The sequence below is a fragment of the Tursiops truncatus genome, chromosome 20, assembly GCF_011762595.2.
Source record: "Tursiops truncatus isolate mTurTru1 chromosome 20, mTurTru1.mat.Y, whole genome shotgun sequence".
In the NCBI taxonomy this organism is placed as follows: Eukaryota; Metazoa; Chordata; class Mammalia; order Artiodactyla; family Delphinidae; genus Tursiops; species Tursiops truncatus.
In genome coordinates, this window is record NC_047053.1 from 24,177,662 (window position 1) to 24,204,409 (window position 26,748).

Genomic DNA, 26,748 nt, shown 5'->3' on the forward strand with positions numbered 1-26,748 from the left:
AACAAGGACTATGGGGCTAGAGAGGTGTGAGCAGTGGGAACTTGATAGAGGTTAAAAGGAGAGGCCAGAGAGGCATTCAGGAGCCAGATCATTCAGACATCAGAGGTGATAGTAAGATAGTAGGAGTTTATTTATGTGTAATATCAAGCCTTTAGAGTGTTTTGAGCAGGGGAGTAGAGTGATCTTATTTATAAATTAAAAGATCAGTATGACTTTTGGATCAAGACTATTTAAGAGATCAGGTGTAGAAGCAAAGAGACTGGTTAGATGCCTAGTATATTAGTCCAGGTGAATAACAAGAGAGGCTTAGCTTAGTGTGTTAGCTGGGAAATGGGTGAAAATTGGTTAAATTAAGAAAATAATCTAAAAATATCCTAACGCTGTTGGATTGGACATGGGTATGAGGACAGAAATGGCATAAAATGCTTCCTAGATTTTTGGTCTGAACAGCTGAGAATGGTGATATCATTTAGTGAAATGAGGAAGAATAAGGAAAAGCATACTGGGAGGTTTGTTTTTGGATATGTTAATTCGATATGCCTAATGGATATCTGTGAAGTGAGGTGAAATACGAAGCTGGATAAATCTATAGAGAATATAAATTTGGAAGTCGTCAATATATTGTTATATGTTTACTCATTTGTTTAAACCATGGAAGTAGATGATATCACATAGCAAAGAGAATATAGACCAGGAAGAGACAAGTAAAGCATTGAGTCCTCTCCATGCTTCGAAATTTTGAAGACAACGTAGACTTAGAGCTAGCAAAGAGACTTAAAAGGAGAAGGCAGTAGAGAAAGAGAAACACCATTTAAGCCTGGTGTTCCAGAAGTCAAGTGAACAAAAATGCTTCCAAAAGGATAAAGTGATTGACCATATAAAATGCTCATGAACCTTCAAGTATTATGAGAACTGAGAATTGAACAGTGGATTTGACAAGCTGTAGGGCACAATAACCTTGACAATTAGTGGAATGATGGGAACAAAACTTGATTGAAGTGGATTAAAATGATCATTAGGAATAGACTCAGAGGGTGTAGTTTTTGAGGCATGTCCTCTCAAGGAGAACAGAGAAGAACATGGTAAGATGGTAGACACTGTAATGTCTTTAATGCTCATGGAAATGAGCTGATGCAAGAGGAAAAAATAACGATGCTGGAGAGAGCAGGGGTAATTGCAAAGACGAAGTCTCTAAGTGTCTAAGGTGGATAGGATTCAGTTTGCAAATGTAAGAGCAGGAACAAAACAGAAGTGGAAAAAAAAATGGAGGACGTGTAAGAGAGCAAGTTCAATAATTCTCTACACATTCGTTTTAAATGAAAGGATTTTCTAGAAACTTCATGATGACTTTGAGCAAAGGGCAAAAATTCCCCCATTGCTTCCAAAAATGTCTGAGAAGACATGTTTTTAGGTGGCTAAGTGAGACAGATTACACTAGATTTATATCCTAAATGGATTTATATTTATATCCTAAATCCATTTCATTCTTTAGGTTTTCAACTAAGGGAAAGGATAAGGTCACAAAAAGTTCTAGATGTCTGATTTAAATAGAAGCCTCCCCTTTTTTTTTGGCAGAGTCCTGGGACATCTTATTGAGCTCTAGTATAGCAAATAGTCTAGATTCAGTCTTCTTATTTCTCAATAAATTTTGTATGAAAACCTCTCTCCTTTCTAGAAATTGAATCCTTCATTTGGGGAAATTTCATCTCTTCTCCAACTAAAAATAAGCAGTTTTAGTAAGAGTTGCGACACTTTCTGAGGTCACAGGATGTTTGGTGGTATTAGGAGAGAGTAAGGGAATGATAGTGAGAGGATATGATTCAAGTGGAGTATTTTCTCAGGAATTTTTAAATTAGAATAAATTTTTAAATATTTTTCCCATAGCAACAGAATTAGAAAGTGTGAACTGACAGGCTCATTAATAAAACTGACTTGAAAGAATGAGGCTGACAAGGCAGGAGAAGCAGGATGAAGAATGAAGATGGAGTCCTGACAGCATTCAGTCCATAGTTCAAGGGCCCCCAACTATCATGAGCTTTGTTTATATGAAAAAATAGACCTCAATTTTTTGCTAAGTCAATGATAATCTCTTATTCATCTCAACCATAAAAAACCCTAACTAATATAAAATGGATACCTTCAAAAAGAAGTATTGCAAGTGATACATCCATCCTGGGGAATCTATGATATGCAACAGTAAAATCATTATTGAGACTATATCAATTATTACAGGGATTCAGACATTGGGTTCATTGTAGCAGAAGCCTCAAAATATTTGGTATAAAAATGTCAGATGTTGGAGTCTGTTGGCTCCTTCTTGTGTTCTTTAGTATGGGAAAGACAAGCTAGCACTGCTGAAGGAAGACAGAAAAGATCAGGAGAACAATTTTGCTCACTTTTCAGACTATAGTTGCCAGACCAACTAACATCAAAGAATTGTGTGCCTATTAAATTACATGTGCCAAATCTTCTACATTCTAAATGGATGTGGTATTCAGAAATGCAGATACCAAAAGAGCCAGAGGATTTGGTAAAGCTTGATCTCAGCAGACATCTACCAAGCATCTCCTGCCAGGCAGAGGTAATAATGTCTCACTGTAAACTGCCCTGATAGAACTGGATGCAGACTAGGGGCAGAGAGCAGTCTAGTTCTGTGTCAGTATCCTACTCAAGGCAGAAGCAGAGGCTGAGGCAAAGAGAAAAACATCTTAAGCCAAGGACATAAGGACTCAGGCAATTTCCCGGGGCCTGTTACTATTTCAAAGAGTGAATGAGATAGAGTGAAGTTAAAAGATTATGGCTAAGCAATATTTTGTAATTTGTAATCTGCCAGCTGAAACTCACACAATGAAATCATCTCACATTTAAGTTGGGTTTGAGAGGGTTGGATTGCTAGAAAATCTCAAACATGTCAAGGTATGCATATGACTGTTCTCCCCCAGCCCAAGGCAATACCCAGACTTCTCTATGCTCATCAAAGGAATAGGGCTAATGGATCCATGCCGAGGACCAGCCCCAGCTGAACAGGATTCACCCAAAGGGGAAGACGGGGTCGGCGTGGACAGAACTCAAGACACCTCTTCTTGGATGCAAGGATCTGACAAATTTATTTTCAAGATTCCAAAAGCTTTTATACTATAAAGTGATCTCATTTTCAAATTCAACATCCTCATTCCCACGCCAAAAACTCCCCCACATAGGTCACAAAACAAAGGTAATTTACATCAGCAGATTGATTAAAACAGGTTAGGTAATTTTCCCATCGCCCAGAGTCTCTTTCATCTCCTGTGGTTAGGTACATGTTGGTCACATCTACGTCAGGAACACAGTCTGCGGTTTCATCGTCTTCCTTAGAAAATTAGATGTTCTTGTACCTGTATGTTCTTGTTCAATCAGCCAACTATTCAAAGCACAAACTCAAGCACATTATTCTTTTAACAATTATAAATATTTACAGACTATTTTCTTCTACCTTTATGATCAAAACAAGGCACTAAATTATACAAAAAACAATTCTACTTATAAAAGGCTACCAAGTAGCCTACTCTATCTAATTTGCTATGTACCCACTGTAGCATAAAACCTTCCCACCACCATACCCAAAAATTTCCTAACCTACCTCTACCTCCCCAAGAAGGCCATAACTCATTCAACTTGTTTTCTAAAGTAGGCTTTTGCCACATAAATGCTTCTATTGTATTTCCTTGAACCTAACGCCTCAACCTGGGAATAAAAATTTCAGGCATAATCATTAAGGGAGCCGGAGTAATCACAATCCCGCTTAATTTTATAGGTAGGGGTCTTTCTCTAAACCCTCCATCGGAGCTGGAAACATTTCCTAACACCAATAGCAATCCCATTAAAATCACCTTAAGCAAAAGCAGGGGGGAACAAGGGGAACCACACAGAGGAGAGCTTTGCTTCTCCATATTTGTACCTGACAGTACCAGCTTTGCTTGGCACTATGGGTCTCATTGTACCTAGCAGTACCAGCTTTGCTTGGCACTATGGGTCTCGTCTGTGCTGAGACTCAAAGGCTCGTCCGTGCTGAGACTCAAAGGCACTTCCTATACGGCTCCCGGCAGATCCATAGAGCATGCTTTGGGGGTAAATACTAACATGATATCTACTAATCACTTGTGGCTATTACATTTAAATTTATTAAAATGTTAAAGGTTCTGTTCCTCATTCACACTAGCTACATTTCAAGTATACATGTCGTTGGTGGCTAACACATCAGTTAGTGCCAAAGAATATTTCTAACATCTGTCTCTATTGGATAGTACTGCTCTGGGAATAATGACCAAGCCTCCTGATGGGTGAAAACAATGATAGCACACAAAGTTAACACACAAAGTTTCCAGCCCAGGAGGCAGGATCTGGGACAGCCACTTTGGCTCACCAGACAACACACTACAGAGACAGGAAAGGTTATTAGCAGTGGTCTGTCATCCAAAAACTTCTAGCCCCATTGTTCACAACACTATCCAAGTCCAGTGGAATATATGTTCTGGAGTAGTGACCACCACAAGCTACTTCCTCTTTCCCTCTTTTGTAATTGAGAAATCTTATTTAAATTTCTTTTTTAAAAAGTTTTCTCCACTAATAAATATTTAGGGGCAATGTAAAGGCAAAGCAAAGGAGAGTGATGTATTCTAATACAGGAAAGGAGAAAGAATTGTCAACAAGAATTTAATCAACCACAGAGAATGTAGGGAGACCAAAGAGTCAAGGAGCTCTACCCTGGTAACTGACCATTACCATACGGTAATAGTGAATTCTACATCCTCCATTAATTGCAGGACTACTATCAGAGTTTTCTGATAAGTAAACCCCAGTGAGCCAAGACTTATGAATGGGCTCAGCCATTAGAGGAAGGAAATTCAAATAGAATCAATATATAGAAAGATAGAGCTCCTAGAGAGAGCAGAGAGCAACTGGAACAAACATAAAAGAAAAAACAAGAGAAAGTTAATCAGAGCATAGAGTTGATTTCTGGAAATACATTGTTATATATTTATAATTTAAAATACAATTGATGATATAAAGGAGAGGATATTCACTACTAAAACCTGAGTTAGCAGCCTAGAAGACAAAATGGAAGAAATATCTCAAAGATAGCATAAATATAAAGTAATAGAAATAATAAGGAAAAAGAGTCAGATACTTGGATGCATTTGAAGGAAACCTAACTGACAAAAAAAAAATGTAGCACAGAAGAAGAAAAAGGAATAGATGGGCAAAAGAGTATTATTAAACAAATGTAGGACAGAAATTTCTCTAAGTTGAGGAAGCATAAGAATCTACAGTTTTATAAAGGATATACCAAATTCTGGGCAGGTTTTCTGGGTAAAATTCCTGAATTTGAAGAATAAAGAAAAATTCTGATAGTTTTTAGAGAAAAAGTGAAAAAATATCTACAAAGAAAAAATTAGTAGTTCTGGCATTAATTTTGTAAATCAAACATTTTATTTATTTAGTTATTTGTTTATTTTTAGAAAACCTCATTCAGTCATTTTTTTTCAAAAATGTTCTATAGAGGTCAACTTTCTGGGTTATTCTTATGTCCAGGGTTTTTGTTGTTGTTTATTTGTGTTTGTTTGGGTTTTGTTTTTCTTTTTCTGTTCCACTTGAGATCTAGTTTAGGGGCTTATATAATTCTAAGTACAAATTATTTTTCTCATAACCTTAAAAGTTATATCCCCACCATCTTCTAGCTTTCATTTTACTTAGAATGCAACTTAAAAGAGTGACATCACCAAAATTGTGGAGTAAGTGATCCCAGCCTCTATCCCCCAAGAAAGAAAAACAATTAAACATCTATCCATGCACAAAAATAGCTCTGGGCTAACTCAGGAGTCCACTTAAGAAGGTTCAGCATCACAGTGGAGCCAAAAGGGAAAAACAAAAACACAAAAGAACTTGTGACTTACCACACAAAAAGAGTGGGAAGAAAAAGTTCTTTAGCATCATGCCATCCTCAGGCAGGCACTGCTCAGGGCAAGATGGAAATTCCCCTCACTGGGAAAAGGAGAATGGGGTGAGTGACCAGTTTCTTCAGCTTTCTGGGTCACTGCACAAAGAACCTGACTCAGTTCACCACACCCAGAGACCAGCTGAGACATCTAGAGATTGATGGGGACAAGAAAGAAAGGCAGGGGTTACCAGCATCAGGCATGTGGTGGAGTGACCATGATTCCCAATGGCCTACTCTGCAGAGGACCACAACCGCCTTTGCTGTTGAGTATCTCAACAACCTTTGTCAATGCTGTGGACTCCCACAGCTTACATCACTGACGATCCTGTTGTAGAACCCAGTATACTGCTCTGCAGAGGATCCCAGCAGCTTTTGCCACTGAGGAAACCAATGGACAGCACAGCTGCTGCAGACTTCCTAAAGATTTCACCACTGAGGGCCCCACAAGTTTTTGTGTTCACAGATTCCAGATATTTGAGCCTCTCCCCACCCCACCTGCCAGAGCTATTCTAGTCAGCAGTGCTATGGATGCCCTGGGCCCTGGGATCCATGTCAGCAGACAGCCCTGGCCTCTGTGGCTACACAAGTGTACAATGCTAGTCCAAGCCTCTGCGGTCAACCCCCCCTGCCATACACGTACCTGCATCCAGTCCTGCAGCCACACAAGTGCATACTAACAGCCCAGGCCCCCAAAGCTGTGAAAGAACCCAGAGCCAGCCCCAACTCCTCTCATTGGCCCTCACTGCCAGGCATGCCTACAGCTATCCTTGAAGTAGTACACCTACATATTTCCAGCCCCAACTCCTATCACCAGCCTCCACTGCCACACACACACTCCTGACTAGCTGTTGTGCCCATATGAGTGCATGCTGACAGCCAAAGAACCCATAGCTAATCATGTGCCAGGAGTTAGTTCCAAGAACTTTCATAGGCTTACACCACCATGCATGCATGCAGCTAGCCTCTACTGCTGCACAAGTGCACACCAATGGCTTGAGTCATCATAGCTGCTCATGCAAGTACAGTTAGCCCTGACCTCCACCACAGTTGTCCCTGGCACTCACTACTGCATATGTGCATGCAGTCATCCCTTGCCACCACATGGGCAGCTACAGCCAGCCCCCACAGTGAAGTTTATGCACACCACCAGGTTTATCCTCCACTGCCACCTGGGCTTCAATAGCCCTTGCAGCCACCATGGACCTGCTGCAACTCTCACCACAGGATCATGCAGTTACTGATGTCATGGACCCCAGTGGCCTGAACAAACAAAACACCATGACCCCTCAGAACCAGAGTCAACATTTGCCCCTATATATGGCATACCACATGACTAACCCCAGAACAACAGTACATTCCAGCATTCTCCCACTCACAAGTAAATATCTTTCCTTATCAAAGACCATAAAATCTAGAAGAGATAACTGCTTCTTCAAATGTGAGAAAACTACACAAGGCAACGGGGCTTACAAAGAATCAGAGAAACATGAAAACACCAAAGGAATGCAGTAAACTTCCAGTAACTTACCCCAAAGAAATGGAGATCCTTGAACTGCCTGACAAATAATTCAAAATAATTGGTCAAAATAAGCTCAGAGAGCTACAAGAGAACACAGATAAACAATCTAAAACAATACAAGAACAAAATAAGAAGTTCAACAAGAAACAGAAAACATAAAAAAGAACCAAACAATTTTGGAGCTGAAGAATACAGTGACTGAACTAAAAAAATGCAGTGGAGTACTTCAACAGCAGACTCAATCAAGCAGAAGAAAGAATAAGTGAACTCAATGATAAGTCACTTGAAATTATCCCGTCAAAAGGAAAAAAAAGAGTGAAAAGAAATGAAGAAAGCCTTCATTGGGTTTAAATGACTCCATCAAATTAAACAATTTTTGCATTATGTGAATCCCAGAAGGAGAAGAGAGAAAGGGGCAGAAAGTTTATTTAAAATAATACTAGCTGAAAACTTTCCTAATCTGGGGAAAGATGTGAACATTCAGGTACATGAAGCTCAAAATACCCCAATAAGTTTCAACCCAAAGAAGACTTTGCTGAGACATATTTGCTATAACTGTCAAAAATCAAAGACAAAGAGAGAATCTTGGAAACAGGAAGGGAAAAGAATCTCATCACATGTAAGGAAACTCCACCCCAAGGCTATCAGTAGATTTCTCAGCAGAAACCTTGCAGACCAGGAGAGAGTGAGATGATATATTCAAAGTGCTGAAAGAAAATAAAAAGCTGTCAACCAAGAATACTTTAAATAATAACGTTATCCTTCAAAATTGAAGAAAGATGTAAAGACATTTAGTAATATGAAATCATATGAAAGTAAAAGCACATTGCTAAGTTAAATATTTAGTCACATTCAGAAGACACTAATACTGTAATAGTGGTGTGTAAGTAACTTATAATTGTAGTATAAAGGTTAAAAGACAAAAAAATAAAATACTTATAGCAACAGTAATTTGTTCATGGATACACAATGTAAAAGAATGTAAATTGTGATATTAAAAACATAAATGTTAGGGTGAGTAAAAGTGTAGAGCTTTTGTGTGCAAACAAAGTTAAGTTGTTACCAGCTTAAAATAGACTGTTATAAGATATTTCATGTAAGCCTCATGGTAAACACAATGAAAAAACTTATAGTATATACACAGAAGATAAAGTAATCAAAGCATACCACTACTGAAGATCATCAAATCACAAAAGAAGATAGAAGAGAGGAGAAAGGAACAAAGGATCTACAAAACATCCAGAAAACAATGAACAAAATGACAATAAGTCTTTACCTTTAATAAAGCCTGAAGTTGGTTTCTTTTCCTTCCTTCTTTCTCCATAGTTGTTATGATGTTTCTTAAGACTTTATTTGGCCTCTCTTTCCAGCCCATATTCATACTAAGTGCAATCAATGTGTTTACAAACCGCAACTCTTTATTGCATAGTGATGATATTGATGGGAGATCAGCCCATGTGACCCAGATATTCAGAATGCTTTCCTTTAATTAGTTGCTATGACAATTGCCCCAAAACCACCTTCTACTTTGGGTATTTTTTAATCCTTTGTAAGAGGTAATTCCTCTTTCCTATGTATGTTTGAGTTTGGATTTCCTCTACCCTTATTTATCTATCAATCAATTCTCATTTGCTTTTTATCTTTCAGGAATTTTCAAAATATATGAACCATTGATCATGTATTTTTCTTATTTTCTATTGCTATTACTATTTATCCTTTTAAATTTCTTTTTTGTAATATAATTTTGTAGGGAAGGAATGTAAATATAGATGTTTAATCTGAAATCATTTAATCATTAGTATTTCTTTTGGAATTAAAATATATGTCAAAGATACTTTCATTTTGAAAGGAGAAATGGGGAAAAATCATGAACTTTGTGGTGTTCTGAGATTTCCCTAACATGATAGCTTCTCTCCGCAATGCTCTTCTTGGCAAAGAAGACAAAGGTACTTATCAGGCAAGTAAACACAGCCACATCATCTTGAGTGGTGGCTAGTTAAATTGATGGTTAGATAATAAAAATTGGCCTCTGGCATGGAAGTCTTATCAAACACAAAGAATCAGCATACTATAAAGTACCATTCTGAAGGGTAGGTATCCTCTTGGACCAAGGCTCCTCCTCCTTGCTCCAAACCTCTGTCTTCTTGATTACTCACTGATTAGACCATCTAATCCTCCATCTAAAGTGAGAGAATAATATTGTCAGAGCCAGAGAGAATATATCCATTTTATTTTTAATCAAAAATTCTTAAGAATTGAGACACAGGTTTAAGAACCTGGAGAAAAATAAGGAAAAGTCACTGATAGACAATTTACATGAGAAACATAAGAATGGCCCTTAGACATATGAAAATATGTTCAAACTCACTCATATATTAAAAAAAATTCAAATTAAAATAACACATACCATTTCTTACCTATAAGACTAGCAAAACTTTTAAAAAATATATGGCAATGCATTCTGTGGGTGAGAATGTTGGAAAACATACACTCTCAAGTGGGAATTGTACAATGCTTTTGGTATGAAACTTGTTAGTGCCTAACAAGACTACATATACCCCAATGTTTTGATTCAGCAGTCTCACTTCTAGGAATCTATCATGAAACTACACCTACAATATTATAAAAATACATATGCTCTAAGTTATTTATTGCAAAAGTGCTTATAGATGTAAAATACTGGAAATAATCTATATGTATGTGCATATATATATATTTGAATAAAGTATAATACATCCACACAGTGAGAACTATACAGTTGTAAAAAATAATGAGAAAGATCTCTATGATTGAAGTAATGTATAGGGCATGCTGTTAAATAAAAAAGCAAAGCACAAAAAATGATTATAGCATGTTATTTTCATGCAAGAAAAGGGAGGACATAAAAAGAAACTCTCATAGCTGCTTAGTTTTGAAAAAATAAATACAGGATGGACTAATCAGAAACTGAGAATATTTAGCATTAGCAATAGATAGGAAAGAAGAAATGGGGCATGGGATCAGGGTACAAGTGATGAGTAGGGAGTAAAACTTTTCTGTGTATACATTTTTTTCACATTTGGAAAAAATGTTATTTTAAAAAGTCCTAGCAGCAAGAACAGTAACAAAAGGAGAGCTGGACAAACAAAAAAAGAAATTTGTGTCCTATGAGGCTTGTCTTCATTCTTCAATCAAGTTCTCTATAAAAGTGAATAAATGTGACTCTTCTCACAGTGTCTCAGTAAGTCTCTGTCTCATGCTGGTTCTTCCTGGTCCAGCCTGCAGTCTTCACTGAAGCCAACCCAGGATGGCCATATCCAATGCCTGCCTCTTTCCTCTTGCTGGTCATGTGCATGTTGTATACCTCTGACTTAGCACAGCAGCCATGTTTCATAAACACTTCACATATCTACAAGCCCTCTCTCCAAATTAAAGAAAACTTGGGCCAGGAAAGGCCTCTTGTCAATAAAGAATAAAAGTTTAAGCAAATATTAAGCAAATAATTGGTCCTACCAAAAAAGTCAGTAGAATTAAAGAAGGAAATAAACACACAAGAAATTTTAAGAAGTTTAAGAAGTATATTTCTAAATTCTGCATACCACAAAAGACTCTACCCTTTTGAGAAAGCATGCAACTAAACAAAGGAAAAATAACATGGATTCTCTAATATAAGCAGGAAACATGGGATGCCCATACAATAGAGAGATAAAGAAGGTTGACAGAATAATTTTTTTTTAAAAAAGTGAGAAAACAAACAAAACACGCCATATTAGAATTCAAAATGACACTTTAAAGCATGAAGTTTTAAGCTGAATCTGAAGAAAATCAAATAAAAGATGAAGATGATTAACACTTGGGAAACACTTCAAGAGTGTAGGAAGGGAGGGAAATAAACAAAGAGATGAAGATCATGAGACAAGAGTTTTAAAAGAAATAAAATGGAGAGACAACACATGTATAATCAGTGTCTTTTATGAAGAAAATAGCACCAAAACCAAATTAATATTTGAAATATAAAAAAGAAAAAAATATGACCTTATTAAAGAGTTAAATCTACAGATTCAGACTCATAATATAAAAGGCAAAATTAACTAATACATATCACTTAAACATAACAAATTAATTTAACTGGAGTCATATGTCAGGCTTAGAAACTTAAAGGAATTATCACAAAGCATCTTTTGATTCATCACTGTTGCTGAATCACAGTCCATTTCTCCTGCAAGACAGTTGCTTAAAATGGGAAGAGCTGATGTTGCTCAACAACCACTGTGATGGAATGCTACTTCCTTAATTTCAGAGGTCAGCAGAAGAGACACTTCACACTATCATCCATTAGGCAAAAGTGACCATTATTTTCTCTTTCCTTTAGAATTATTCCACTCTCATGTTAAAGCAATTTTCTTACCAATTTTGAACTCACTTATTTGGCTGCTTTTAATTTAGGCATAAACCAAAGGCAATATGCTCATATGGCTTTTCTGATGTTTTTATTGTTCACCTCTAAAGAAAATAATTTAAAAAAACTGTGAATATTATATTTCACAAGAACCAATTCTTTAATTCAAACTATTGTTTTTGAATTTTTGAGCAATGTTATGAATTTTAAAAAATTCAATAAGTGATGTTACATTGCACACATGGCAATTTATTCTAGTTTTATTAACAAAAATCCACTTATGGCAGAGCTGTAAGGTTTTGATAACTGTATAGTTAGAAACTGACCTGGAGTCATGCTTATGGTTTAAGCCAGTTTCCAGGAGAAGTTTTATTTTATGTAATTTTTATTTTATTTTATTTTTTTCAGTAAAGCACAGCATTCAGATTCAATGTCTAGTCCTATCAGACAGGCATGCCTTGGGTATGACCCTAATATGAATTAATGAAAGAAAAATAAATGATTGAAAGATCTTAATTGATCACATCAAGGTCCAAGTATCTTTGCTATAAAATCAATTGAAACTGAACTAGAAACCTGATATTATGTTTCACTTAAAAGTTGACTGCATTACAGTGATGATGAGCTTAATGAGTTACTAAGTGAAAATGTCCACAAATCAGTTATGGCAAATTTAACTTTTGTAAAGCCATACTATAGGGCAGAGATAATAATTTCAGACCAAGAAATGTTACCTGCAAAGAATTTTCACAATGACAATCAAATCTTGTGCATTTGCCATGTGTATTTATAGCAATTGCTATTCAGCTGCTCTAAATCCAGCCTCCTTCTCATCTTCCACATTCTATGATAAGTAGTGAACACACAGGAAATATTTGGTGTGCAACTGCTTCTTTGCTGTTGTTGAATTTTTAAGAAATATTTGGCAAATATTGGTGATATCGTACAGCAGAAAGGTTGTTTTTCATGAATGAAAGGCCAAATCCTTTAGAGTTTAATTTTCTCTTTTCTTACATATACCAGAAATTAAGCCCGAGATTGATTACTTTTACTATCCAGATAAATAATTAAGAATTTCAAATATGGGTGTTCTATCTTGATTAGGTCAGGTCTCTCTCATGGTTTGTAGCATTTATTTTTGCCCAATTTTTTTTTTTTAAAGAAGATGTTGGGGGTAGGAGTTTATTAATTAATTTATTTATTTTTGCTGTGTTGGGTCTTCATTTCTGTGTGAGGGCTTTCTCTAGTTGTGGCAAGCGGAGGTCACTCTTCATCGCAATGCACGGACCTCTCATTATCGTGGCCTCTCTTGTTGCGGAGCACAGGTTCCAGATGCGCAGGCTCAGTAGTTGTGGCTCACGGGCCTAGTTGCACCACAGCATGTGGGATCCTTCCAGACCAGGGCTTGAACCCGTGTCCCCTGCATTAGCAGGCAGATTCTCAACCACTGCGTCACCAGGCAAACCCCTGTCCAAAATTTTAATATTCAAACCAACTAGTGTTATGAGACACTACCATAGCATAATGAAATTATATTTCCTTCTCAAGAGTTAATAAAATATAACAAGATCTGTACATCCTTAAAAAAAATCACTTTAAAGGAAGATAAAATGAAAATTTTCTAGCTCAAAACCTCTTTGTTTAGGGGCTTCCCTGGAGTTGCAGTTGTTGAGAGTCCGCCTGCCGATGCAAGGGACGCGGGTTCGTGCCCCGGTCCGGGAAGATCCCACATGCCGTGCAGCGGCTGGGCCCGTGAGCCATGGCCACTGAGCCTGCACGTCTGGAGCCTGTGCTCCGCAACGGGAGAGGCCACAACCGTGAGAGGCCTGCTTACCACAAAAAAAAAAAAAAAGAAAAAACCTCTTTGTTCGGAGTTTATATTACCTTGCTTTCCAAGTTTATATTTTGAGAATAGAAGGAAAATTACTCGGTAAAGTTCTAAAGTTCTAAATTAAATTGATAACTTGTAGCTGAATGTCATTACATTGCAGCTGCACTGAACTCATTGCAATTTAATTAAGAGGGTTATGATTTCATGCCACATTTGTGACACAGCTTCTGTTCTGAGCAAGTAATAAGTGGGTCACACCATTTAATTCTCACTCCAAATCCTGTACCAGTAGCTTATTTACCCATATAGAGCTGGACCCTGCTCTGGGAAACAGAATCTCTGTGTTCATACAGCATCACAAAATGGTACTTAAAAATTTGAGGTTCAGGACCATTCAGATATTTCAAAGAAATCCATGGAGAATTAGAACAGTGGAAGTAATATCTAAAGATAACTTTTATTATATGTGAAATAAGTTGAAATGTTAAAAAAAATAAACAAAACAAAGTAAAAATTTTGGCTGGTCCCAGTCTCTTGATATTCTGAAACTCTAGAGACTTTTGTCTCAATCAGGTGAAAGCTTAGCCTAGGTCTGAGAAATAGCTCTAATTTTAGCAAGATTCTAGTACAGTCCTGTGCATGTTGGCATTATCCACAGACAAATTATACTTCATAGTCTAAGCATGTATGTCTTCTTTAAGTCAGCAATTTTACAAGTGTCCTCTTTTAGGTAAGAGGACTACTGTAATGAAGATGAACTAGATCCACGGATATTTCTGAGTAATGTCTAATACAGAGAAGGTATAAGTTTCATATGGTGGTGACAATGGAGAAATAGAAGTGCTTACAGTCTAAATAAGACTCAGAAGACAGAAAGAGACATTGAATAAGAGAGTCAACTATAAAACACTATTGTATTTGGCTTAAAGTTAAGATCAATAGTTACTGGGATTACTAGGCTAGGGACACATATATCCAGTCTCCAATCTAAGTGTATAAAAATGTTTATTATAATACCTTAGATACCTAAGATATGTCAGCCTATAGCATTATTTAACCTTTTATGACCTGAAATCTCAGGCAGGCTCTTTTATGAGTAACAGAAACTTGACTGAGGCAATAGCTTGAGTACATATATGTAGTTCACTCACATACACAGCAAGGCATTTATGGTCAGCAGCAGTCCTAGAGATCAAGACCAGCATCTCAAGACTCGGAACATTTTCTACTAAAGGATTTCTTTAAAAATAATCTTATTAATTTATCTCATACATTCTCCCCAGATTCATTCAATCTAAGTTAACAATGCTCATTCTTAGTTACCTGGTGCAAAAGTTCTGCAGTAAATAGGAAAGAATAGATAATATACTTATAAATATATAATATATAAATAAATATACTTATATTTGTCTAAAGAATATGTTTTTATAGAAAAAACAAATTGATCTTCTTTCTTGTTTTTATTGATTCATAGTTGAATTCACTTGGAAGTTTTGGATTAATAAAAATGTTCTAAATAACATGGCCTGAAAAAATTCTAGAAAGTAAATAAAATTAATAAAAAGGGGAGTAAGGTGACTACAAATCATTCATAAAATTTCAAATTCTTAATTTAATATTTTGAAAATTCTTAATAAAATGCTAATTTTAGAGGCAAACAATTTAGAGCACTGTAAAGTGTGAAATTCTCTGCTTATTCTCAGAATCATCTTATGTTAGAAATGCAAGCAACATGGATTGTCCAGCCCAGCATTTCTCAGAGCATCTTCCACTGTCCCTTATAATACTCTGTGGAAAAACTATCCAGTCATTAATACATTTGAGAAACTTTGCATAATATTTGTCTCTGTATTGAAGATTTATAAAATAGTAGACATATCAGAGAAATGGGAAATCTTGTAATGAGGAAATCTATTTAACTTTGAAAGGAAATACACATGATAGTTTAAAAGACCATGGACTCTAGAACTAAATTGCATGGGAGAAGCCCAGCTTTGCTTCTTAGTAGTTTTGCGAACTTGAGATCGTTTCTTAACCTCTCAGTGTCTGCTTCCTTAATAAAAATTGTAATAATACCTACTTCAAATACTATTCTTGTGAGAATTTAAATGACTTAATATATATCGAAACACACAGTATCTGACACATTGTAAATGTCATAGAACGCTTCAGTTGCCATTTCTCAAATTTAACCGTGTGTTTGTGCACGTGTGTGTGTGTGTTCCTCTTAATGGCCCAAAGAACATGGTCTTGTCCAAGATAATGTTTAAAAAGAGAAAACCACACTCACAAAAACTGAATCTCATTTACAGGGTTTCACAGGAAGTAGTTGACAGATGGGGCTACAGCTTAGATCTCCTTCATCCCTAAGCAGTCCTGATCCAATTTTCAACTAGCTGTCTTCTAGACTAAAACACCTCTCCACTTACATTGTCCCATCCCCTATAGGCCGTCAATTGATCTTTATATAAACTTCATCTTCCTTTAAATTTCAAAACCCCAACATTTTTTAGATTTATAGGCAATATCTTGAAGTTTCAGAAAGGGTTCAAAATCTTCCCTGAAATTTTCGTCATAAATTTACAATATTGTTCAGTAATGGGGGAAAAAATGTGTGTATAAATTTCACAAAAATTTCTAGTCTTTATTTTATAAATATATTTGGAGGAAAAAGGAATCTAAGTTTCCTCTGTGAAGAAATTAAAAAAAAAAAATAGAAGTTCCACTGAAGTAATAGTTTTGGTTTTGTTTAAAAAGATTTCTTCTCAAAATCTAGTTTCTTTCTTTTCTTTCTGCTATTGTAACTGCTTCCAGTGTACCTGAGACCCAGGCTTCAAATAAAGCTGCAGCTTTGAATGAAAACAAAGAGAGTCGTTGAAAGAGTTGACTCTTTAAAAGAGAAGAGTCTCAATGAAAACAAAGAGAGTCCTGGCAACATGAACTACATAGTCTCAACACGGCAATTCCATCCCTAACAATTCCCTACTAATTTTATAAGGTTTGAACCTAGACAGCATGGAGAATGGAGCTCTGACCTTGGAGTCTTTCAGTAAGAGAATTCATTGAAATACTCTTCAGAATTAGGCTGTTTCACGTGGGAACATAGCGGCAGACCTCAGATGTCTATTGTGAGTGTGACAAATGTAAATTTGTGCAAGTGAATCACATTTGGTGATATGACCAACTTTAGGTAAACATCTGCTCCTTCTGTTTTTTAATGGAAACTGAGTTTGGAGAAGCCTCACACTTCAGGCTGTAAAAAATAAAATCTGTGATACTGGAAAACTCACCATATGTCTTCCACTCCTAAGCATCCCTTTTTAACTTTAATTCTCAAACTTCCCACTTAGGGTATATGATGGGAAAAGTATATAAATAAATCAATCCTCTTTAGTAGAAGGAAAATAAAAGTCCAAATTCCTTTTACTATTCAGTATTGTGTATTAGCACTTAAATTTGAAGTTGAAATTTTGAAATTCAGCCATGTTGTAGGTACCCTTCTCTCCACATTCAGTCATATGCCAGTTGTTGGGGTTAACTCATTCACCGATTCATTAGTTTGTGAATGTAAAATGAAGTGGGTGTGTCTCTTGTGTTTGCTGCATTAGAGATCCAACATAATAATAAGCTCCATGAGGAGCTTACAGACTGGGTGGGCAATGAGGTAAACCATAAACATGAACAACATTAAAAATTTAAGGGAAAAATGAGCCTTACAGGTAGTCATCTATGAATAAAGTTTTATATGCCAGAAATCTGGAGAATCACCCTCTCTTTAGCCTAACACATCAATGTCATCCTTTGATATCAGTCAGGTAAAAACTGTTTTAATCAATTCCTTCTCTCATCTTCTTTTCCCCTTCTCTTTCAAATTCTTCCTGTTATTTTTGTTAAGAAGTCAGCAAATTCTTGTATCCCTGCTACATACCAGACACCATGCTATGTTGTAGAGACAAAAGAAAAAAAAATGGGTAAGGATTTATAATCTACTGAGCAAAGCAGACATTAAAATATTAATTATCACATATAAATATAGGATTACCCAATACTGCTGCAGAGCAAACTTTCAAAAATCAAATATGCTCATGATAACAGCTCCTTGCATTCAGCCTCTGGTTCCACCACTGACAATAAGGTTAGCTCACTTCCTGTCACCATCTCCTACATACACCTAGTTCCAGCCATACTGAATTACTGGCATTTATAAAATGAATTATTCTTTCTTCTATGACTGTGCTTTGGAAAACTCATCCCTCCATCTTGAATGCTCAATCCCACTTGTTTTAACTGGGCGTCTTTTATTCTTCCTTTATTTTCATAATAAACTGTAACTGGCATCCCCAGCCCATAAAGCATCTCCTTAATTTCCCAGTCAAACACAGGAACTCCTTTTTTCTATATATTACTGTTTACTGAGCATATTCCTATAGTTTTTTTTTGCCAAGTATTATAATTGTTTATAACTTTAGCCCACTCTTAAACTGTGAGCTCTCTAAGCCTAATTAATATAATTTGCATCTTTGAGTAGGTGCTTGATAAATATCAATGGCTGAATGAATGGGTGAAGGAAAAGTTTGATTAGAATTAAATATATGAGAATGGAAACTTGAATTCTACAGAAGAAGGCTCTGATCTGTCACAAAGTTGTTAATGCACAGTGGTGGTTGTATCATAACTTTCCTTTGAGGGTTTTAACAAAAAGTACACAAATGAATATAAATAAAACCCAATTCTCGTGCCTGATCCCTTCCTACTTGAGGTCCCACTGCCAGAGATTAAGCTTGGCATGGGTCAGGGAGGAAGGAAATTCTGTTCTCTTCCAAGACAATCAAGGAGTCTGTTTCTTCAAATGAAAAATGTGTTCTGGAATTATTTGTTAGCATGAATTAAATTCAAATGTAAAATAAATTCATTAATGTTTGACATTCACATAGCACAGTTAATATTTTCACTTTAATTAATCTAGTTTTAATGAAAACTATAAGGTTTTGCTACATTGCAGTCCAAGACTTGGTTGGAAAAGAAATATGTAATTTATAAGGATTCTGGTAAGAGGGAGAAAAATCTCACCATGAATTACATCAGTCTCTTCCAGTTCAGACTGTGAGAGATGGTGATATGACTAGAGAATGTGGTTAGAAACAGGCAGAAAATATGAGTTAGGACACAAGTTCAATGTGTAGAACCAGCAGACTTTAAAGATAGGGCTCAAACACATTTAGCCACTGTCATGGAGTCACTAGTAAAAACTGACCCCCAAAGTCTAATAAAAAAATCTTCATTCTTCTCCTCCTGCCACAAACCTTGAGGTACACTAAAATAGAGAGTGTCTCACACTTCCCCTACAATTAAGGAATGACAGCTGACTAAGCCAAGAGAAGGAGCTCACCCTTCCTTTCTCTTTGGTAGCTTTTCCTTCTGTTAATGGTTGGTCCACCCTTGGTTGGTGTATTGGTTTCCTAGGGTTGCTGTAACAAATTGCAAACTGGTGGGCTAAACAACAGAAGTTTATTCTCCCACAGTTCTGGAAATCAAATCCCAAAGTCACATCGGCAGGACCATGCTCCCTCCTAGAGAAAATCTGCTCATTGCCTCTTCCCAGGTTCTGGTGGCTCAGGTGTCTCTGAGCTTATGACTACATCACTCCAACTTCTGCCTCAGTGTGCATCTTGCCTCCTCTTCTCTCTCAATATGACTTCTTCCTGTCTTATAAAGATACATAGTACTGCATTTAAGATAATTAAGCTGCTTCTCTCAAAATCCTTATCTCAAGGACATATTTTGCCATTTTAAGATAACATTTACACTTTTGCCATATAAGCTTCACAGGTTCTGGGAATTAGGACATGAATATCTCTTTTTTAGAGGCCACCATTCAACCCACGATCTACACTTGGATAATTTACTAGAGAAAGAAATTGTGTCAATGATAGTTGCTTCCATTTGAGCACATTGCATATTCACCTTGCGGCAGTGACCTCACACCCCACACAGTGAAGAGGACATCATGTTTTCTGGTCTGCAATGCTGGACACCAGCCACAACAGCTTTCTTCGACCACTGGCCCCTTGGAAGCCTGAATGGACACTGAACACTGTATTGTGTGATGAAGTAAATAAAACTGCCTAGAATAACCATTCATGTTGAGTGCCTCTTCCTTGCTTCTATATCTCCCTGAAATCCAATACTAATTAATTTATTTGCTGGGTGTTATGTATCATATCCCCACTTTAAACTTCTTCAGAAATCATGTTTTTCATGTTTGTATAACTAGTACCTCTCCTAGTACCTAATCCATTAGTTGATTTTTAGTAAGTATGTGTTGAACTGAACTGAACTACATCAAGGTTAGCAAGACATCTAGACTTTTGAAAAAATTGTGGCTATTGTGAGGATGACATTAGAAAATCTCTTGGTTTTTTACTCCACAATATAAAAGTACACTTCTTCCCTTCCTAGGATATACATTGCATTAGACATGCCCTTGCCTTTTTGTATTGTTCTGTTTGTTGGGACTGATTGATTACCAGTCATCCTTAAATTATATGTGATGTTGTATTTCTCTTTCTTATCAAACACACTCACTACACACTCATAGACATTACCAAGGCATTTATTGATTTTGTGTTTTTAAATATCCTGGGCAGTTTCTCTAAAGTCACATGGAAGAGTTTCCTTCTTGAAAACTTAATTGTAGAGTGATGTAAAGAGGAAGCCAAAGTCACAGTCCTCCTACCCATGCAGTCACCCATGTTACAAATGCTTACAGTTTCTTTAAAAGATAGCAAGGTTTGGGCAGATGTAAGCAATGGACACCAGCTTCCACAGAGGGGAAAGAAATCTCAAGGCCATTTTCTTTCTTTCTTTTTTTATTTTAGATTTATTTATTTTTTGATTGAAATAACATTGGTTTATAACATTATATAAGTTTCACGTGTACAACATTACATTTCTACCTATGTATACCCTACAGCAGGCTCACCACCAAAATTTACTTTCTGTTTGTCACCATACAGTTGATTCCTTTTACCCATTTCACCCTCCCCCTGCCTCTTCCCCTCTGGAAACCTCTACTCTGTTCTCTGTATTTACGTGTTCATTTTTATTTGGTTTGGTTTGAACTTTTTCATTTATAGTTGAAATGGTCTAACCCTTTATTTTTCCCCTGCTCATTATGTTGGTGTGCTATTAGGCCCAGTCATCTAATTGGACAGATTTAATTCAAAGTGAACTAAACAAGCAGAATAGCAGGAATTTGAAGTTATTCTTGCTAAAAAATCAGTATTTAGAGCCTCTGGATACCTTGAAAAATATAATTAGCCTTCATAATATTTATACAATATACTTAATTTTTGTTTTATAACAAATGAAGCACTGTAGTTAGATTTGAGCTTCAAAAATAAAGTACACTGGGCTTCCCTGGTGGCGCAGTGGTTGAGAGTCCGCCTGCCGATGCAGGGGACACGGGTTCGTGCCCCGGTCCGGGAAGATACCACATGCTGCAGAGCGGCTGGGCCCGTGAGCCATGGCCGCTGAGCCTGCACGTCCGGAGCCTGTGCTCTGCAACGGGAGAGGCCACAAGAGTGAGAGGCCCACATACCACAAAAAAAAAAAAATGTACACTGACCTTTATTTTCTATTTAGTACAACATTATGCAAACTACCTTGTTGTCCTAAATGCTTCCTTAGAATGACCCTGCCCCCAACAGAAATGTTGTCACCAGAGAAAACTAATAGAAAGCCTGAAACCCTCACCTCTCCAGCATCTCATTTTTATTTCCACACAGAGCTGCAGTCACCTTAACAACCTGATGGTCTGGAGAAACTCTATTAGGTGATGATATCCACTTCCATGAAGCTTTCCTCATCCATCAGTCTCCTCAATTTGTTTGTATCATTGACATTAAAGGCACCTCCTTCATGCTTTATCTCACCTACCAGGGAAATCAGGCTTGAGAGGAACAGTCAGGATGGAGATGAGAGAAGAAAGACAAAGAAGAAAAATGTACAAGCAAGCGTTTGGACGCTAAGAGATTGCAGACAGGAATCCAAAACTCAATTCATATGACAAAAGTAGAACTATTTGCCAGGACAATAAAACAGGAAATGCCTGTTCCAAAGAGGACAATAATGTATAACTGAAATAGGCAGGCAAGTTCTGGGTTAAAGCCAACTGCAGCTGATAAGAGACTGATGTGGTAGCTAGGACTGGGAAGCAATAGATGTATCTGGTGAGCAGCCTTGGTTTCCCTTGAGAAAACTAATACCGAAGGAAGCACGCATTTATTTGGAAAACTTTTTCTGTACTCATATGTATTGCTGCCCATGACCTCTAAAACACAAACTAGCCATCACCACTTCACAGAGTTTTATAACAAATATTACACCATTGACAGAGCAGTCAGACTCAAAGGTTCTGTGGGTAATTCTAAAACTTCTGTTTCATTCTCCACTTCTTCCACACTGCGGCCAAATATTTCACTATTGCAAATCCATTGTTTCCAGACAGATACAAATTGCTCTTTGGAGGAAGCTTTTCTAAATTAACTATTTCTTCTCTGAGCCTGATATTTTACTGTCTCTAAGCCAAGAAAGGACTTTTTGTCTTTGTTGTTCAAATAAATCACCCAGAGCATAATTCATAAGGAAATGTTACTGTAGTGTATTAAGGGTACCCTTTCACTTCTCATTTAGGGTGATTTTCAACTGTATTTTTATTATGCTGACTTTTGTTAAAGAATTTTTGACAATTTAGCTAAATATTTTAATAGTGGCAAGTCTAGAATACAGTATTTTGTCTGGAGAGCTGTGTTTGGAGGCCTAAAGCTATTCCAAATACCTCTATCTCAAACGTGCCAAGGCCCAAGGAAGCAGATTAAAACTATAGTCAAGTTCCACTGAGAACTCAGTTTCCTTTCATTTAAAAACAGGATTCTAGCAGATAGATAAATGGTTTTCAATGACACCAGAGTGAAATTTGCATATGATCAACCCAGCAAATATTAATAAATGATGATATTTTCATCAAGTATTTGACACTTTGTCTGCCAGTTAATAGTTGAACATTGGTAACAAGAAATATACTTGGCTAAAACATACTGTAAGAGCCAAGGCAGGAAAAATAATTCTTTGTCTCAAAAAAAAATTGTCCTGGGGATATATTAACTACATAACAAGAAGTTGGAATTGTCTGCAAGTTCTACTCAGTTTTGAACCAGTTTTATAGAAACTTTAAATATTCAAGTTTCTTCTCCTCCACCTTTTAATTAATTAATTGTTTGTTCGTTTGTCTATTTTTGCGATCTGACTTTGATGAGAATGGGAAAATGGATCTTAAGAGGAAATATATTACTTTTTCATACTGTACCTGGACCAATGAATCTGAAAACTCCTGGAGACCTGTGAAATAGTTGGGTTGACGTTGTAAGTAGATTAAAAAATATCTATCAGAGAACAGATATACTTCCATAATATTACCAATTTCAAAACCAAATTGAGGATGATACAGGGAATATTAGTAGCCAAAAAATATTGAAAGTCATTACTGAATCTTGGATTCAACCTTCTTTGTTCTGTCATTCATCAAATACATGATTTTCTTCATGATTTTTCATTGACCATTCTTATGATTCACTAGACTCATCCTGTTTCTTCCTTATGTTTACCCTTGGGAAAGAAAGCTACAGATTCTTGCATGAACACTAATATTCTTAAATGCTAAAAATCACAGTTTGGGTTATTATAGTATAAACTAACTACAGCAATTGTATTTCAGCACATCAAATAGGCCTATTTGCCTTATGCATTATGTTTACCTAATAGATAGTATTGCCATATGCACTTCCTCTTGGTCATAACACACTCCTTGTTTCATTTCTTAGTGTAATGGAATGACTCCTTTTAATTTGAAAGAAAATGTAAATGGTCCTATAGCAGACATGTTAACAATTTACCTTTTAAGGTTCATTAGAAGTCAAAAGTAAATGAAAATAAAACACTTATTTACAAAAAGCAAATCAGCCTCAAGTCTAAAATAACATTACAATTAACATGGGAAACATTTTACCTTCATAAATTAACCTTTTTGCATTTCCAATCATATAGCCTGCTAATTATCACAGCTCTCCTGGTCACAAGAATTCACAGTAGGACTTCTGATCCTAGGAAAATCTCAAAAACTTTTCATATACATTAAATATAATTTCCCCATTAGCATTAGCAGCCTATATGCATAGGGACATGTGTTGTGTTCAACATTTGACAGGCTTTTTCTGTTTGCTGTGGACTTGTTCAGAAAATTTGAAGATGAATCTTCACATCTTTTAAAAAACACAAAATACTTTGTCCCCCAAAATATATCACAGGACAATTCATTTTTAAATTCTCCTCTTACTTATTTTCTGCATGTTTGTTTTTGTGTTTTGTTTTTAGTACCTACAAGAAAGTGTGGGTGTCCAGTTGATAAAAATCCATGTGATTGCATCGGATAATAGGGTAGCAAAAGAAATAAGTCTGGCAGAATTCCTATTGCCACTATAAACACTTTCCCAAAATATAGCAATCTACTTATAACCTATGTTTCCATCAGTCTTTCTAGTTTTCCTTATCAAATAGAGCATAGTGCTAATAAGTTCAGATTACTGTGTTCAACCTGTGACTATTTTCTTTACTTTGCTTCATAGTGTCAAATTGCACTTCTAGCTCAGTATTCACAGATACACATCCCTAGTCACTCTCAAAATTTTGGATGTATTAGTAAAAATTCATTAATATGTATGTCTTGGGCTAGAAAAAAGAAGAAAAAGCCCTCAAAAGGCAGCGCTGGCATTTCACATTCATCTCAAATCACAAATCCTTAAAATAATCCAAGAACTTAAAAATTATGATTTAATCTTTATTCTCTAACCAAAATATATAATTATTATATTATGAAAATGAAAAAAAATGGCATAAATGGCTTGATAATGCAACAGAAGCAGCAGATCTAGGATATACACAAGGATTGGTTATTTTGATCCAGTTACTAGGCCTTGAAGTTAAAAACAAAATACATGTGCTCCCACCTCCCTTATGCCTTGCCTCAAATTTCAATATGTCCTCTCTCTTCTAATCTCAATACTGTGCTCCTTTTATTATTTATGGTCCACTATGCACTCAGATCTTCCCCCACAGCAGAGCACACCATACCAGTGGTTTTCAAATTTGGCCTTAACATCTGCATCACCTTGTTAAAACACAAATTGCTAGGCCTATCCCAGAGACTCTGGATCAAGAGACTGCATTTCTAACAGGTTTCCAGTGATGCCAATGTTACTGGTCCAGAGACCACACTTTGAGAACTATTGTCCTATACTTTCATTGACTATCCTGGGTTTGGGACAGCAGACCAGATTTCAAATATTCTCTCCAAGTTACCCTTCAAAATCATTGTTTCTTATCAGATTTTAAAGTGTTGGGATTAGGTGAGAGATTTATAAAATATGGACAGGATGTAAACATTTGAACAGAGTTACTCTCCTTCTCATTCTTCCTGTCTCCCCCTGCCCCACCCCCCCGCAATGCCCACCTCCACTGGGTGGCTAATCTCATCTATTGGATTAAGAAAATGTGATCTAAATTATACAATTCACACTACCATGTACATGGATGACTTGAATTGTATTAAGTCAGTTAATCATGTTCACTTGTTAAAAGCAGCTTGTTAAGTAAATGAAGGGATACTTCAGTTATAAATATTTCAGCCAAGTAGATTATTAGGAGTAGGAGGCCTTCTTGGGATCTAACTCATCTCTTTAACTTCTCAATTTTATCTGGATAAGCAATTTTGTGTGTGTGTGTGTGTGTGTGTGGAGCGGGTATTCCCATTTACTTATTCTTGATATAAATAACTCAATAGGAACTAATTTTCAGCAGTGCCTCTAGTGACAATAGGAACTATTGAACTAGGTCTTATCCTTCAGCTCTTCCACTGGACATGGGTGAAGTGAAAGTGATACATATTCCAATATCCTTTTTTCTCCCTCAAGAAAACTCAATTAGTTCTGCTTTATAAGTGAATGAAGAGCTGCTCTATGCCCCAATAAAAGAAAGACAGCTGAGATTTAAAAGAATAAAAGCATACATGTAAAAATGCATTAAATGAATAAGTGAATAGATAGATAAAAATAAATGATGATATAGATAGATAGACAGACAGCAAAGAAATTTCTTTTCTCTAGTTAGTTGGTTAGTTTCAAGAAATAAAATTCAAAAAAGAAAGCTATGGAAAATTTTCTTGCTAAAGAAAGAAGAAAGGCATGAAACTTTAAATCTTCCCTCAAAATGAAAAAGACCACAAAAATAATTAGATAATCTTTATCAGTTTTTCTAGAAACTGTCTAACAAAATATATTTGCTTCATATATTTTCACATAAAATAAAATATAAAATACAATTAAGTTGAAATTCTCTTTTCTCATTTTTCCAGGCCCTTTTTTCTCTTGAGGAAACCAATATCATAAATTTACTATGGATCCTACTTATTACATTTGTATGTGTCCATGGAAAAGTATAATATTATGTTAATGCTTCATATATTTCTTAAAATATTATTATCCATAATTTTTAGTATTGATCTCTCCCATAAACACACATATAAAATAAAAGAAAAATATATCTTTTCTGACTTACTTTTTGGTTATTTTCTAATTAGAGTCATTCTTACATATGCATTTGTATAGTAGAGCGATTCACCTTTATGGAACTCCAATTTTCGTAGATTATGAGAATTTATGTACAAGTCAACTGTTGACTGGAAAAAAATGCACAATGTGAGAGTTGTGAGTTAAGTTTTATTGGGGGCAAAATGAGGACTATAGCCCAGGAGACAGGATTTTAGATAGCTCTGAGAAACTGCTTCAAAGAGGTAGAGGGGAAGGTCAGTATATATGTGATTTTGGTGAAGGGGATGTACATGCAATCAAGCACATATTTTTTGCAGAAGTTTGCTGCTAGTCTCCTGAAGGTTACTGCTAGTCATGAGGAGCAGATATCACCATGAAGGA